This window comes from Chondrus crispus, genomic scaffold (genome assembly GCF_000350225.1).
Source record: "Chondrus crispus Stackhouse genomic scaffold, scaffold_222, whole genome shotgun sequence".
Taxonomy (NCBI): domain Eukaryota; phylum Rhodophyta; class Florideophyceae; order Gigartinales; family Gigartinaceae; genus Chondrus; species Chondrus crispus.
The window spans coordinates 27,216-42,086 of NW_005179094.1; positions in this window are offsets into that span (position 1 = coordinate 27,216).

Below are 14,871 nucleotides of genomic sequence, written 5' to 3' on the forward strand. Positions count from 1 at the left end.
AGGGGGGGACCCTTACCCCTTTTTGGGGGGAAGCCCTATTAAAGTGGGCCCTTTTGGGGGCCCCCCCCCCCCCCCTGTATCATGATAGCTACACTGATCACAGCAATTAACCTGGTCCAACTTAATTCTGAGGCCCCTTTTTCAGGTTTATAACCATATTTAACATGGTCCGGATTAATTGTGAACCCAGATTAATATATGGTCAAATCAGATACAGCATAACATGGTCCAGTTTATTTGTGAACCACTGGATTAACCTTGATTTCTAACACTGCTGACAAGTATTCAAGAAATTACGGCTCTACTTCTTGCCCATTGAAATGGACACGATTGTCGGAAAACTCCTATGACAGAGTGTTCCTTCGAGGTCAAGTCTTCGGTCTTGTCCTAACGGCAGGCGCACAGGAGCCTGGGTTGTTCCTGTTGGAACACGGATCGGTTGAGGACGGGAGTTGTGACTACTCGCGCGGGAGAGTATCACCAATGTAGCAATAAAGCTCCAATGTTTACTGATGTTCGTCCTAGCCCAAAAGGGAATGGAACTATTTCCAGAGCGAAGCTCGTAGCCTAGTTCGCAATGCGCGCACTGTCTCGCGCTGTTCCTGGAGGCAAGGGGAGACACCACTAATTGCATTCTACACTATCACTGTACAGGCCCGGACCTTTGGCCTCTCTAGCATTTCTTACCTTGCTGTACAGCACATGCTGTACAGCACAACACGAATGTTCCCCGATCCTTCGACACTCGGGGATTTTCTGAGGCCGAAGTCTGGGTCAGTCCTCCCTTTGGCGAGACAGCGGGGTACGGACGACCCGCTGTGGGACAGGGACGTTTAACGTTCCAGTGTCAAGCAAGTTTTCCAAGGCGGCACATGGACTGGCTTTGGTCAGGCCGTCTGCTGGGTTGTCTTGCGAGCGTATCCATCCTACGTCACTAATTTCTTGTCTCCCGTAAGCCTCGCGGGCGGCTTGTATGTCGATCATGAGGCGCTTCTCCGTGGTAGTAGTTGACTTCACAATCGTCTTGAACAAGCTCTCCGAATCTGTGAACATGGCAAGCGGCAGCATTCTCCCAAGTACGTGTCGCAGATCATGACGAAGGAGATATGCATAATCGAATCCATCTGCGAACGCCAACACTTCTGCCCCCATCACTGACCGGGTGACTCGCTTGCTCTTGTATGACGAGAAATGAACAATGTTACATCGTCCTGTGATATCGTATATAAGCACCATGAAGCCAAGCTGCGACCGTAGATCCGGGGTATTTGCGAAAGATGAATCTGTAAAAGCTCGCACCGACAGCGTTTTATCGTCGAGACGTTGCTGCCTGATTCCTCGTTTCGAGTGTGTGTGTGCTCGCTTGATGATGTCATTGATGGCCTTGACATGTTTCGATTCGAACTTCGGCTCAGTGACCTGAGCGGCAAGGTTGACAGCAGCAGAGAGGTCTGGACGTGTATGCGTGAGCCAGGCCAGTTCGTGCCTTTTGGACCGAAACTCGTAGAACGTGCTATGTTTTGCTAATTCTGTGATCCTCGTAGCATACCGCTGTTGATGCATAAGATATCCGTCCTCGATCTCTTCAATTTGAATTCCCGCGAACTGAAAGCTTCCGACCTCCCGTGTCTTGGACTGGAAGCGAATCCCAGTCTCCTTGGACTCAAAGCCACAGTCACAGTCGCAGTGCCAATAGTGTCGTCTACGTATGCGCCGGTCATACCTTTCAGCTTGCCTTCAACGACCTTTGAGAACAACGATAGATCGCCAGTAGTCGGAGTCATGCCGAGATCGCAGATGAGGTGGTCCGAGAATGTGGAATGCCAGTAATCTCCAGAGTCCGACAGGCCGTACAGAGGCTTTCGCAATTTTAGCAGCTGATCTGATGAAAGATTAAACTCGCGAGTCGGTTTGACGTAAACGTCGCGCATGAGCTTGTCTGCGCTCTGTAGGTACGCTTGCGAGACATCTTGGGACCACAGTCGGAACCCGAAGATAGCGGCAATGGCCACGAGAAGACGTACCGAGCTCTGGCGGATGTTGGTGCTGTTGTGTACTAAAATGTTCTTTTCGATGTCCGTATGTCCTTGGACGACGAAGCGGGCTTTGCATATTTCTTCCGCAGTGTCTACATTTTTGACAGCTAGCACAAAACGGCCGCCTAGTACATTAGCACCAGTGGGCACATCCTCTCTGCATACAATCTCATACACTCCTCTTTTTGCTAGCCCGGCTAGCTCCTTGGCCTTGGCTGCGTCGAATTCCCCAGAACGCCCTCTGCGATCGGCGGGATGCAGTATCTCTGTCACGAAAACACCGGGGGGGTGTTGGTCCCTGAACTGTTCCATGCCGTCTAAAAGGCGGTTAATTTCCCTATCGCCTTGCTCTGCGGGCATCGGGATGATTTGTGACAAATTATAATGCTTTTCCTTCCCTTCCCAGTCCACGTACACTTCTTTCTGCATCATCCTTATCACTTTATATGGTCCCAACCACGCTTTCTTCTCCTCCCGATAAACGAGAACGTCGTCTCCCGGCTTGATGTTGTAGCGTGTGGCAGGCGGAAGCTTAGACCGTAGGGCTTGTTGGATGCGAAGTTCTGCAGTAATCGTCGCCATTTCTCGTTTACCTGCTTCCAGTGCGGGCATGCGTTCTCTCTGAGCTGGTAGGCGTGCATTGACGACGGGGAATGCAGGGTCAACACCGTAGACCAGGCGAGACGGTACCCAACCTTCAGGGCCGAGCGTGTCGTTTGCCGCTTTCACGGCCAATCGGAGCGCTATTTCTGGGTCCAACTTCGGATATTGTGAGCGGATGACCCGAAAAACGCGGCGCAGCGGGGCATGATATCTCTCGCCAATGCCGAGGGAGTTATGACTTTGAGTGCCGGAGAGCTGTAGATCAATCCCATGGAGTGTCGTAATGTCGTCCCAGAACTTAGAAGTGAATACTGAGCCCTGATCTGCACGGATTCGGTTAGGTATACCAATGTAAACAGTAACCCATGATTCTAAGAAGGCATCCCAAACGTGCTGTGCCGTCAGACTCTTCGGTAGTGCGACGTTCTGGTACCCAGTGTGTGTGTCGACTATGTGGAGGACGGGGTTGCCGCCTACCCAGAAGAGATCGATGGCCACCTCGTGGTTAAAAATAATTTCATCATCTGGTAGCGATACACGGAACCTGTATGGCCGGATTCCAAAGCGTTTACATCCCTCACACTTGTCGACGATATCTTGTATGAGCTTCGGAGTATCCGTTTTGACACGGTCGGGAGTACCACGTTTCAGCAAGTTGAGCAGCTTCTGTCGGGACGGATGGAAGAAATGGAGGTGGAGCCTTTCGAGTTCAGTTCTTGTGTACATCACCTTGTGTACGTCCCACTGAACGAAGAGATGTCCGTGTGTCCTGACTATGGGGATGGTCCAACTGTCAACCTTACTCACTAACGTGTTGTCCACATTGTCTACGATGAGCTTGTACCTGTCGAGTATGTCGAGGCCTAGAAGTAACGGTACATCAGCGTCCACAACGTCAACCCAGAACTCGATATAATACCCTTCCTTAACGCGCATTCTGATGTTGATCATACCAAGACTGTTGCGAATACCATCCCCAAACTTGTAGGAGTATGGTGACTTTCTCAGTTGAAATGGACGTTTGCTGGAGCGACAGTATGCCTTTGCCTGCGCGAGTCCACAGACTGATTTCTGCGCTCCCGTGTCCGTACATGCACCTTCGAATGATAGATCGTTGTATTGACGAGTAGGGCATGCCGGGTTGGCTCTGACCTTCAGTACTGTTTTGATGAGATGACCTTGATAGCGAAGACTCGATGTCGGTTCTGTGGTACGCATTGCTCCAACGAACCTGGGAGGGACGAGGAGGTCGTGTCCGGTCTTATCTGGTGGTACTCTGTGCCTGAGTGCCGGGACTTGTTGGCAAATCAAGCCCCGTTTTAAAAATGCACAGGTAAATCCAGATCACCATCTAGATCAGCGCCCTCTTCGTCTGGTTGCAGTGGCAAATCAAAGTGGACACTGTGATTGACGGAGGCTTCGTGTTCGAGGTGTGTCATCAACGCTTCGTTTGCGTTTTCCTCATCGAGGTCGTCCTCGTCGGTGTCATTTGAGACGAGAAGTGTCTCCATGGCGTCATTGAGGTCCTGAGCGAGGGAATCAGCAACATCTGCAATGTTTGCTCGCGAAGGCCCGGGGCGACTAGCTGCGGCCTTCAAACGGTTCTGCGCCACGAGCTTCATGTCAAGCGGTTTCGTGCACCTATACCAACGGCATCCCGTATTACCACAGTTGTGGCACGTGAGGTCTGGATTCTCGGTTCGCTTCCCATGCCACGTTTTATTTGGATATGTGCGGTGCTGAGTTCGCATGGACTGGAAATGATGGGGTAGCCGGGGAACAATTGATGCGCGACTGCGTGGCTCTCTGCCGTAACGACCTTGACCGGCAAAATTAGTCGACTTCCAACGTGAACTGCGAAGCGTGTTGCTGCTGCCTGCAGGACTGTCGATGGAGGCTGCCTGATGCTTCGTGGTTTGCTGGAGAGAATATTCCAGACGCTCAATCAGGGGGTGGTACTTCAGCTCGTTGGCAGTGACATTCGACAGCACTGTGCGGGCCCACTCGCGACCAAGTACAGCTTGCTGCAGGTGGAGCATCTTGGCCCTATCGGTCCGGTCTTCGGGGTGGGACATTGGGGTGAGCCGATCGATCTCGTCAACGGTGGCGCGAAATGCTTGGCCTTCGGTGGCGTTGTCAGTCTCGAATTGGGATATGCTCACTTCGTTCAATCGATGTGAGATGGAGTCCTGCTTGGCGGCTGATGCATACCGGTCGTGGAAACGTCGAACGATTTCTCCCCAGTTGGTGATTCTACCTTCAACGTCGTTGATAAAGAATTGGAGTGCGGCGCCATCAAGGAGGTAGTGCATGTAGCTGATCTTGTCCGCACCGGTCACCTTATTTTGACTGCACATGAACTGGTAGCGACTAAGTTTAGTCAGCCAGTCCTCGTCAACCTTGCCCCAAAACTTCTGCCTATCAGATGAGTAAGCGACACTCATTCCCTTCGCGGCGTTGCTGGCGTTTCTGGCCTCCCAATTACGAGGGGATGCATGCTGTCCGGGCTGTTGCGCTTGAGAAAATTCAGGGTTGGGGGACAACGCGAAGGGGTTTGTGGCAGGGCTTTGAATGCTGTTGCTGGGTGAACTTGGCACAAACTCTCCACGCTTGATTGCCTTAAACTGTGCAACGGCTCTGTTGCGCTCTTCTACATCCTGTGGGCGGCACCAGATTGTGTGAAGGAGACGGTTTACGATGAGGCTACCGGAGGCACTGGTTGAAGGAGTATCCACGCCATGGTCGTTTAGGAGAAAACGAATCCTCTTGTAGATTTCATAATTGACTGTCACCATGGGATCCACGAGTTCGCGAGGTTCAAGGTCTTCACGAATCTGTTGTAGGAGAGCATCGCCTCTGGGCACTGGGTACTGTGTGGAGTATCCATAGAACAGATTGAAGAGACCCTCCTGGTGTGCATTACTCAGGCGTATGTTGCCAAATGGACCAGTTTGCGGGTTGTCAGCGGGATCGGTCACGGGGGGGATCGGGGCAGGGAGGCTCGGGGCCGGTGGGGAAGGAGGGGACATGGTCAGTTCCTCCTTCTTTCATTCAAGGGTTTGTTCTTCTTTCTAGTGTAAGGATGACAAAGAAGTCTTCCTTAATTCCGGAATGTCGGAAAACTCCTATGACAGAGTGTTCCTTCGAGGTCAAGTCTTCGGTCTTGTCCTAACGGCAGGCGCACAGGAGCCTGGGTTGTTCCTGTTGGAACACGGATCGGTTGAGGACGGGAGTTGTGACTACTCGCGCGGGAGAGTATCACCAATGTAGCAATAAAGCTCCAATGTTTACTGATGTTCGTCCTAGCCCAAAAGGGAATGGAACTATTTCCAGAGCGAAGCTCGTAGCCTAGTTCGCAATGCGCGCACTGTCTCGCGCTGTTCCTGGAGGCAAGGGGAGACACCACTAATTGCATTCTACACTATCACTGTACAGGCCCGGACCTTTGACCTCTCTAGCATTTCTTACCCTGCTGTACAGCACATGCTGTAGAGCACAACACGAATGTTCCCCGATCCTTTGACACGATGCTTGGATATTATTGTCTGCAGCTCAGAAAAGAGCTGCTTCTCCTCCTAAAGACCATATCGAGGCGGTGACATGCGTTCTCGCCCTTTTTGAACTGTAAAGGCGACTTATCATAAGACTGTTTCCTCCAGGTCAAAACCAATAATAACCTGGTCCAGTTTATTTCTGAACCCAGGTTAATATATAGACCAAGGTTAATTGCTGTGATCAGGTGTTCTATTGTTACAGTAGCGTGGCGGTAGAGAAAGAATACATAACGCGCAATGCCGGGTACATGTCCGAGCACGGCTTGAAGAATGAGTGCTCGTTCAATAGAAGTGAACGCGTTTCTGGCATCAGCGTTATATCAGTACCATATTCTCCGCCTTTAGTGTCTGACCGCACACACACACACATTCGCCAATGCACTATATGCTTGTCCGACCGCACAGGAGAGGCTGTCATTAGGGAGACATATATATAGGTAGAGCCGACAAAGAGTAAAGGAGAAGAGGTCACCGGACCCCGTGACTACACATTTAGGATGGCTACAGCTACAGTAGCACGGGTGGCGTGGACCGCCATTTCCATACTGCTTTTCGTTCCAATGGCTATCTGGTGTGGGAGGAAATATTAGCTTACTTGCATTTGGTGAGAGATCTTGCGAGCCAGCAAGCGACCAAATAGTTGACGGAGGACCAGGCCCAGAGCTATTGAGCGCAGCTTGACACTGCCTGGTTTTTAAATACCCATCCAAAGGGCCCTCGAGAACCAGACATCACGCGATGCAGGCATGCGCCCACCAACGCAGAGGTACGAGAAATTTGTAAATTCGCTTAGCGCTGAACGGTCGGGCAAAGTACCCCCCGGGGACTTGAGTAAGATGCTCAGCAAGGGCTGGCGGATGGTTTCCGGTCCGGGAGAGCTGTGGTAGGGCAGGTCGCGAAGTGCGCGGCGGACTTCGGGTTGTGTGAAGGAGTAACTTTGGGACAGGCTGATTCGGGGGGTTAAAGCCAGCGGTGTTTTGAAATCTCGGGGGGAAGACAAGGGGTAGTCTTCCAGTATGTGTATCGGTATGCAGAAGGATAGGAGTCTCGCGCAGAAGCGCGGGCGGTCTCGCGTACGAACGCGGTAGCTAATTCGTGCCAATGAAACGTGAATACTCACAGTTGGTGGTTTTATTGTCTGTCCTTCTTTCTTCTCCTCGCTCTACGAGGCGTAGGGTACCCTAAGGGTACAAATAACTATTGATAGTTATACCGAAACGATTCATTCTCTTTACTGATGAGTAAAGAGAATGAATCGTTTCGGCTCTGTCGCGAATTCCAAGACGTTAGTCTAGGTGTAAGAAAAAAAAAGCGGACTCGTTATTACACGTGTTCACTTTTTTCTGTAAAGTACACGTGTTCACTTCCCCTTATGAGGGGAACGGGGTGTGACGGGAACGGGGTGGTGCTGAACTTTTCTGTAAAGTAGTAAAGTACACGTGTTCACTTCTCTTTATGAGGGGAACGGGGTCTGAGGGGAACGGGGTGGTGCTGATTTTTTTTTCTGTAATAAACTTTTCTTTTCTGTTTCTTTTTTTTGGGGAACGGGGTGTGAGGGGAACGGGGTGGTGCTGAAATTTTTTTTCTGTAATAAATTTTTCTTTTCTGTTTCTTTTTTTTCTCACTTCTCTTTGTGAGGGGAACAGGGTGGTGCTGTCCGCACGGCTGTTCGCAGAAAGGTACCACTCGGTACTGTTCAGGTCATAAGTTGAACCGAAGTCTTGGCGCCAACCCGCCTGAAAGGTTTATACTGTACCTTTCTTACAGGCTCAATGTAGGACGCATAAGAAGTTATGATAAATATGCCATCCTTGGATGATACGACTTTGCATGCAGCCCTCGGTAATGCAGAATCTCCTCGAAGAGATGCCGATTTGGAAGGAGAGGACGTAATTCGTGATCAAATTGAGGAACTTCTTCGGTTCACGACGGCTTCGATGACAGCTAGTCGTGATGGTCGCTCGCACACTGACGAAGATTTTGATCCGTTGCTCGCTGGGAAGGCGCAAAAGTTTTTGAGTGATCACCTAAGGACCAGTTATTCGAACGGGCAGTTCGGGTGTTCACGAAAGGACACGAGAGGAATGGAAGGACAACCAAAAAGCCGTATTTTAATCTGAAATAACGTTTCACGAAGGCTCGCGAAACGCGGAACATGCTCCAAACGTACAATTTGGCCGATAAACCCTCAGAAGGGTAGGTTCTGAGCGCTTTCGAGAAGCTTCCACGTGAACTCTTGTGGCGACAAGAAACAAATACCACATAAGCATCTGCGACGAATCTGGCAAGACACATCTCACAGCCTACAGAGCCGCCGCGCCCATATCCACGCCAATACTCCCCCAACCCGACACCGACACCAAGCCCCCGGCGCCAAGCGGACACACACGCCAAGCTCCTGCCGCGGCGCCAACATCGACGCCAAGCCCCCGCCGCTAAGCCGATATAAACGCCAAGCTGCTGCCGCGGTGCCAACATCCACGTCAAGCCCTCGCCGTCAAGCCGACATCCACGCCAAGCCCCAGTCGCCAAGCAAACACACAGCAAGCCGCTGCCGCGGAGCCGACACTCACGCCAATAATCCGCCGTCAAGGCCACACCAACAGCAAGCCCCCGCCGCGGCACCAACATCCACGTCAAGCCCCTGCCGCGGCGCTCACATCCACGCCAAGCCCCCGCCGCCAAGCCGACACTAACGCCAAGCTGCTGCCCTGGCGTCAACATCCACTTCAAGCCCCCGCCGCCAAGCCGACACCCACGCCAGGCCCCCGCCCCCGAGCCGAAACACACGCCAAGCAGCCGCGCAGCCGCGAGGGGAACGGGGTGTGAGGGGAACGGGGTGGTGCTGAACTTTTTTGTAAAGTAGTAAAGTACACGTGTTCACTTCTCTTTATGAGGGGAACGGGGTGTGAGGGGAACGGGGTGGTGCTGAATTTTTTTCTGTAATAAACTTTTCTTTTCGGTTTCTTTTTTTAGGGGAACGGGGTGTAAGGGGAACGGGGTGGTGCTGAACTTTTTTTTTCTGTAATAAATTTTTCTTTTTTGTTTCTTTTTTTTCTCACTTCTCTTTGTGAGGGGAACGGGGTGGTGCTGTCCGCACGGCTGTTCGCAGAGGTGTACCCTTGGATACTGTTCAGGTCATAAGTTGAACTGAAGTCTTGGCGCCAACTCGCCTGAAAGGTTTATACTGTACAGTCACACCCCCATACTGTAATGTATTCATTATTTTTCAGGAATTGCAATAGAAACCTTTCTTTTTGTTTCCTTTTTCTTTCCCCGGAAACGTCTAGGACTCGCGATGCGTGCATTGCAAAGCATGCAATGTGGAGAATTGCGTTTGTCGTATCTTACACGTGTACATAGCTCCACCGGTACTTAAACTTGCACAGTGGATGTCAAAATGTTTCTTTTTACTAGCCGATGCTTCTTTTGTTGTATGTTCTATCTTACCTTGTCCTTATATACCGTTGTCTCGTGCCTCCCTTGAGTGCCGGGAGAACATTGTTCAAGATAGCATTCCATGTCCCTCTCTCCCAGTAAATAATTTCAACATCACTCCAATTATTTTTCTTTGGTTGACAACTGGCCTTGCTCTTTGCAGCACAGGTTGTCCACAGACATTAAATCTATACTACTTCGTGATACGACAAATGAAAGAGAGCACACATTACAATTCTTAACACCACTGTCGCTCCTCCCACAGTAAACACGACCAAGGTCTTGAGTCTCTCCTACAGGTTATAGGCCCTTTTCCTTTTCCACTTCCACTGCCCACCCCCCTCTTCCCCTTTCCATCAACCCTCATCCAACCGGCCCACGGCCGATCATCACCTCACACAAGCACCCAACCGGCCCACGGCCGATCATCAATCACACAAACACCCCAACCGGCCCCCGGCCGTCCATCTGCACTCACACACCAACCATTCCTCCCCGTGAGACTCCCGTCCTTTCCCTCACATATTTCCCCCCTCCCCAGCTGTCCTCGCATCCACCATGGAACCGTCCTCCTCCTATGAAAGCCCGCGTCTATCCGTCACGCAGCTCACACTCACAAACTACAGTTATTGGTACAACAACCTTGTCCTCGTAGCATCTGTCCGCGACTGTGACCAACACCTGGACGGCAATCCACCCCCACCCACCGATCCCAACGACCTCCGCCTCTTAACACGCAAGAAACGCCTTGCTCTGGCATTGATCTTTCACAGCATCTCCGAAGAAGGTCGCTCCCTCCTGGCCGACAGTGACTTCACCATCCTACCCCATGACCTCTGCAACCGCCTGCACGAGATCACCACTGCCAACCCCAGCAACGCACCTTACCCCCTGACTGCCCTTGCCCGAGAAACCACTCTCCGACCAGGCACGCCCATGCTTGATTACATCACATCACACAAAAACATACGCACCCGTATGCGTGCTGTTAATTATCCCGGAAAGAAGACACCGGCACTGCAACACAGTTTTTGCTTGACGGCCTCTGCGACCACCCCGACTACAACCCGATCGCCCTGACCCTACATGCCCAATCAAGTTTACTCCCTGTCGAACAGATCGAAGCCCATCTTCTGCACGCCGAAAATTACCTTTCCAAGCAGAACCCACAGCTCGCCAACCAAACCTACCCTCACCAACGCTCCCCACGTGCTCTTCGTCACCACGACCCGCCCTCCCGCGGCAACCGCAACGCCCGTCGTCCCAACCACTGGCGTGGGAAATGGAGCTCCTTGCACGGAACACCCTCCCATGACACTGAGGAATGCATATCCAAATGCGCGAGAATATGCGCTACAGCGCCGCACACCAAAGATACCGCCACACCCCCAAAACCAGAAGCCTATGCGCACTGGCAACAATCAACTCTGCCACCCCTTACCCCCAACCACCAGTCACAGCCCAACACTTGGACCCCACACACGGACCCGAACCCCGACACACCCGCCACTCCGTACGTACTCTACTCCGCCGCCTTCCCGACACACCTCCGCCGAGCACTCCCCCACATGCCTCCCTCACATGGATCCACTCTGACCGCAACCGGTTCCTCCTCACCTATGTCCCATCAGGGACCCGTGATTCTACGCCCCGGCGACCCCAACCGCGAGTCCCCACCCACACGCACCAAGATCCACCGCGCCATCGTCACGCCCCACCTCAAGCACAACCTCCTGTCAATACCGCAACTGTCTTCGCACTGTGATACGATTTTCCAAAAAGACAAAGCGTTCATCTGCTACCCCCTTCCCCCCCACCAACATCCTCAATCATTGCCACAGCCCACCTACACAAAGGCCTGTACCACGTGCAAATACCGACATCATCCCAACTCCACACAGCGTCCCACGCCAACCTCACCCATCCACCCCCCCTCATCACCTCCCACTTCCGATCGAGCAAACCACGCCTCCGCGCCTGTGGTATAACTCTTCTCCGCCCTGGGTTGGGTGAGAGGCGGAGGCTTTAGCGAGGGAGCACGCGGCGTGGACGCGACGCGCTAATTGAACCGATCGGACGAGCTCGCGAAAAGGGAGTGGCTCACTGGCCGGTTACGCGCAGTCGCCCCGTGGTGCGTGAACGGGAGCGACCGGTAACGGGTTAGAAGCCAGCGCCCGCGATAGACAACCGAAACGGACGTATATAGGCGCGAAAGGGACGGGGGCGAGCTTGCCCCAGTTTACCGGTGGGGACAGGTGTCAGGTCTTAACCCCTCAGAGGGACGCCTCGGACACCTGTCCCAGTATACAGTACCTGCTGCCTAGTGCGTACCAAGTACTGTACGCCATTAAAAAACTAGCGCCTCAATTCCTAATTACCGCGCGGACGCTGCAGCTACACGTGTGTACTACTGTACACACGCACTGCGTACAGACTACCGCACGGATGCCACGTGTTCTATCGTACACGCGTAATACTAGCAGACTACGGCTTGGCCGACACGTGCACTACTGTACACGTACGCCAGATTACGACCGCTCGGCACGCGCGCGCTCCCTACACCTGGGCACACCCGCCCACGTGTGCACCGTCACGGCCGTCTGTATTGTAGACCAACGCGCGGGCCGGTCGTTGTATCACATACCCCCTTCCTTATCCGTCGCCACATCCTCGTGGCGACCCAATTTCCTTCCCAGCGGCCTCTTCCATCTTTTCTCTAACCAGCGCGCGCGATGACCGGACGGAAGCCTCTCCGCGGGCCGACCACGCCTCGTGGCTCTTCACCGACCTGACGGTATATAAGTCAGGTATGTCGTCCGATTCGGAGAGTGCGTCTTCTGCTTCCTCCGACGCGAATCCCCCAGAACCACCAACTTCCACACAACACTCCCCCACACTTCACCACCACTCCCCCCATTCTTCCCCCGACGACAACATTCCCTTATCCCAGCTCTTCCGCCGACCAAACATGGACCATTGCAACACCCCCGCGGACGCGTCTCCGATCGGTGCGCCGTCGAGCCCCGGAAGGGCTCCGGCGTTACCCGGGTCGATTACCGCGTTTCAAGCGCGACGCACTCGCCGCGGCGAGACAGAGTCGACCACCCATTTGGCTGAGCCCGCGACGCGCTTGCGGGCTGATGCGTCCGATCCGGTCGCTCCGCCACCGATAGAAGAACGACCGACATGGCCCTTGCCGCCGCCCTCCGAGGGCGCGGCTCCAAGAACGGTTGAGGCGGGCCCGGCGTACCCCGCGGTACTGCCCCCGCTTCCCATGTCGCCGCTGCCTGCCGCGGGCACGGCGTCGCCAAGAGCCGACTTCGGGACTGTGCGCGATACGCCGGCACCGCCGGCTGTCTTGCCCTCGCAGCGAACCGAGCGGGGGTCGACGCTATCGCTCAGGCGGGTCCCCACGACCCCCAGCGCGCCGAATTGGTTAAAAAGTGGCGTCAAGTCCGTCCGGTCGCTGCTGCCCGGGTCCTCGATGGACCACCGGCGGCGACGAGCGCGGCGACGCATATCCGGTCGCAAGCCTCCGATGACGGTCGACGAATACGTGCGGCGTCGCCTCTTGGACTCGGCACGATTCTAGGCGGTCCCTGCGAGCCATGCCATCGTGACGCCATCTGGGCGCGGTAGCGTAGCGCAGCAGAATCGGGCAGGCGCTTGGCAGGCCCGATGGCGCCACGTGCAGTGCCGTACGCCCGCCGCGGCTGGCAGCGACTTGCTCTACGTCCGGTGCCGTGGCGAGGAGCGGTACCACATCACGCTCCTCAACCTATTCGGTCGGTACAGTCGCTACGATGGCGTCGTGCCGGATATCCGCTTGGTGGCCTTCCCGCGGCCCTTCAACCACTGGTACAGCGTCGCGGACCGTGGACGGTGGGGCGAGGATGCTGTGCGCGAGAGTCGGCTGCGCTGGCGCCGTGCGGATAACTTCTTCCACATGTGGCATTACACCGAGTTTTTCTCGGTGCCCAGCGCAGCGCGAAGAGGCTTGTATCCAGAGCTTCCTCCGGACTGGCCGGACCTCGAGGCGCCGGAGCACCTTTGCGTGCCGACGCCGAGTGCGCTGGCCTACGCCGCGGCGCATTGGTTGCCGCGCGGTCGGGCGGAGTCGGCCGAAACGGAACGTACGCGCAAGCTTGTGCGCGCGATCGTCTTGTCCGAATGGGCGGTGCTCGCGCTGCTGTGCTTCCTTCGAGCCGCTTGCGAGGGGTTACCGTTCTTCACGAAGTGCCCCGATCCCCGGTTGTCCGAGAGGCGGGACGAGCCGACCGGTGAGCGCGGCTTGCTTTTCCGCCTTTCGGCGGGGCTCATTGCCCTCATCCGTTCGGTTGGCGTCAAGGGAATCCTCGAAGGCTCTGCGTACGACGCGGCGCACGCGGACCAGCTGCTGACCTTCTCGACAAGTCTGGACTGGACCGGCTGGCCGGACTTCGTATGGTTCAGCTGGTAGCGTGGCTGCGCGCTGGACATGCTGCCTTGGGGCAGCGCCGACGCGGGAGCGGGAGACCACGACGCGACGTACGGATACGTTGACGCGGACGTCGTAGCTGAGGCACCGGCCGATGACGGGGACGGGCCCTCGCTCGCGATGGCTTCCGATACGGTGGCGCCCGTCGCTACGCGCTCCTGGAGGGTCCACCCGTGTGGGTTCCATACAGAGCGACTCTCCAAATGGGGTCACTCAGGAGGGGCGCGACTTAAGACGTCCGGTCAGCGTGGCGGGATTTTCGGACCCACCCCCGGTCACCCAGCACATAAGCGCGGTGACCGGTGCGGAAACCGGATCGCGACCAACAACGATGCCGAAGCCTTCTGCAAGTCAACCGACCGGTCGAGCTTCCCCGGAGCGCCTCCGGGAGGAGGCCGCGCTCACGGCGCTGCAGTACGCTTGCTCCTTTGAGGGGGCGGACGCTCCCTCATCGGTCGAGGCGGCGCTACTGCAGGCACGCGATTGGATGCTCCGGGTTCGGCATGTCGAGAAGACCGTTGCAGTGTTGCAGGAATCCTCCGCCGCGGCGACGCGCGAGCGCGCCGAGCATCACGCGAAGTTGCGCTCCGTACAAGACGTCCTTGCGGTGGTGAGCCAACGCCTGGCGGCGCCTCCGATGCCTTCGTCGACGGTCGGGGCCTCGCGCCCCGCACCCGACGACGTCGAAGAGGGGCCCTCGGCGAAGCGCTCGGGCCACTTCTAGACCCCGGCTTGCGGAGGTTCCCTTCCTTACGTAGTACAG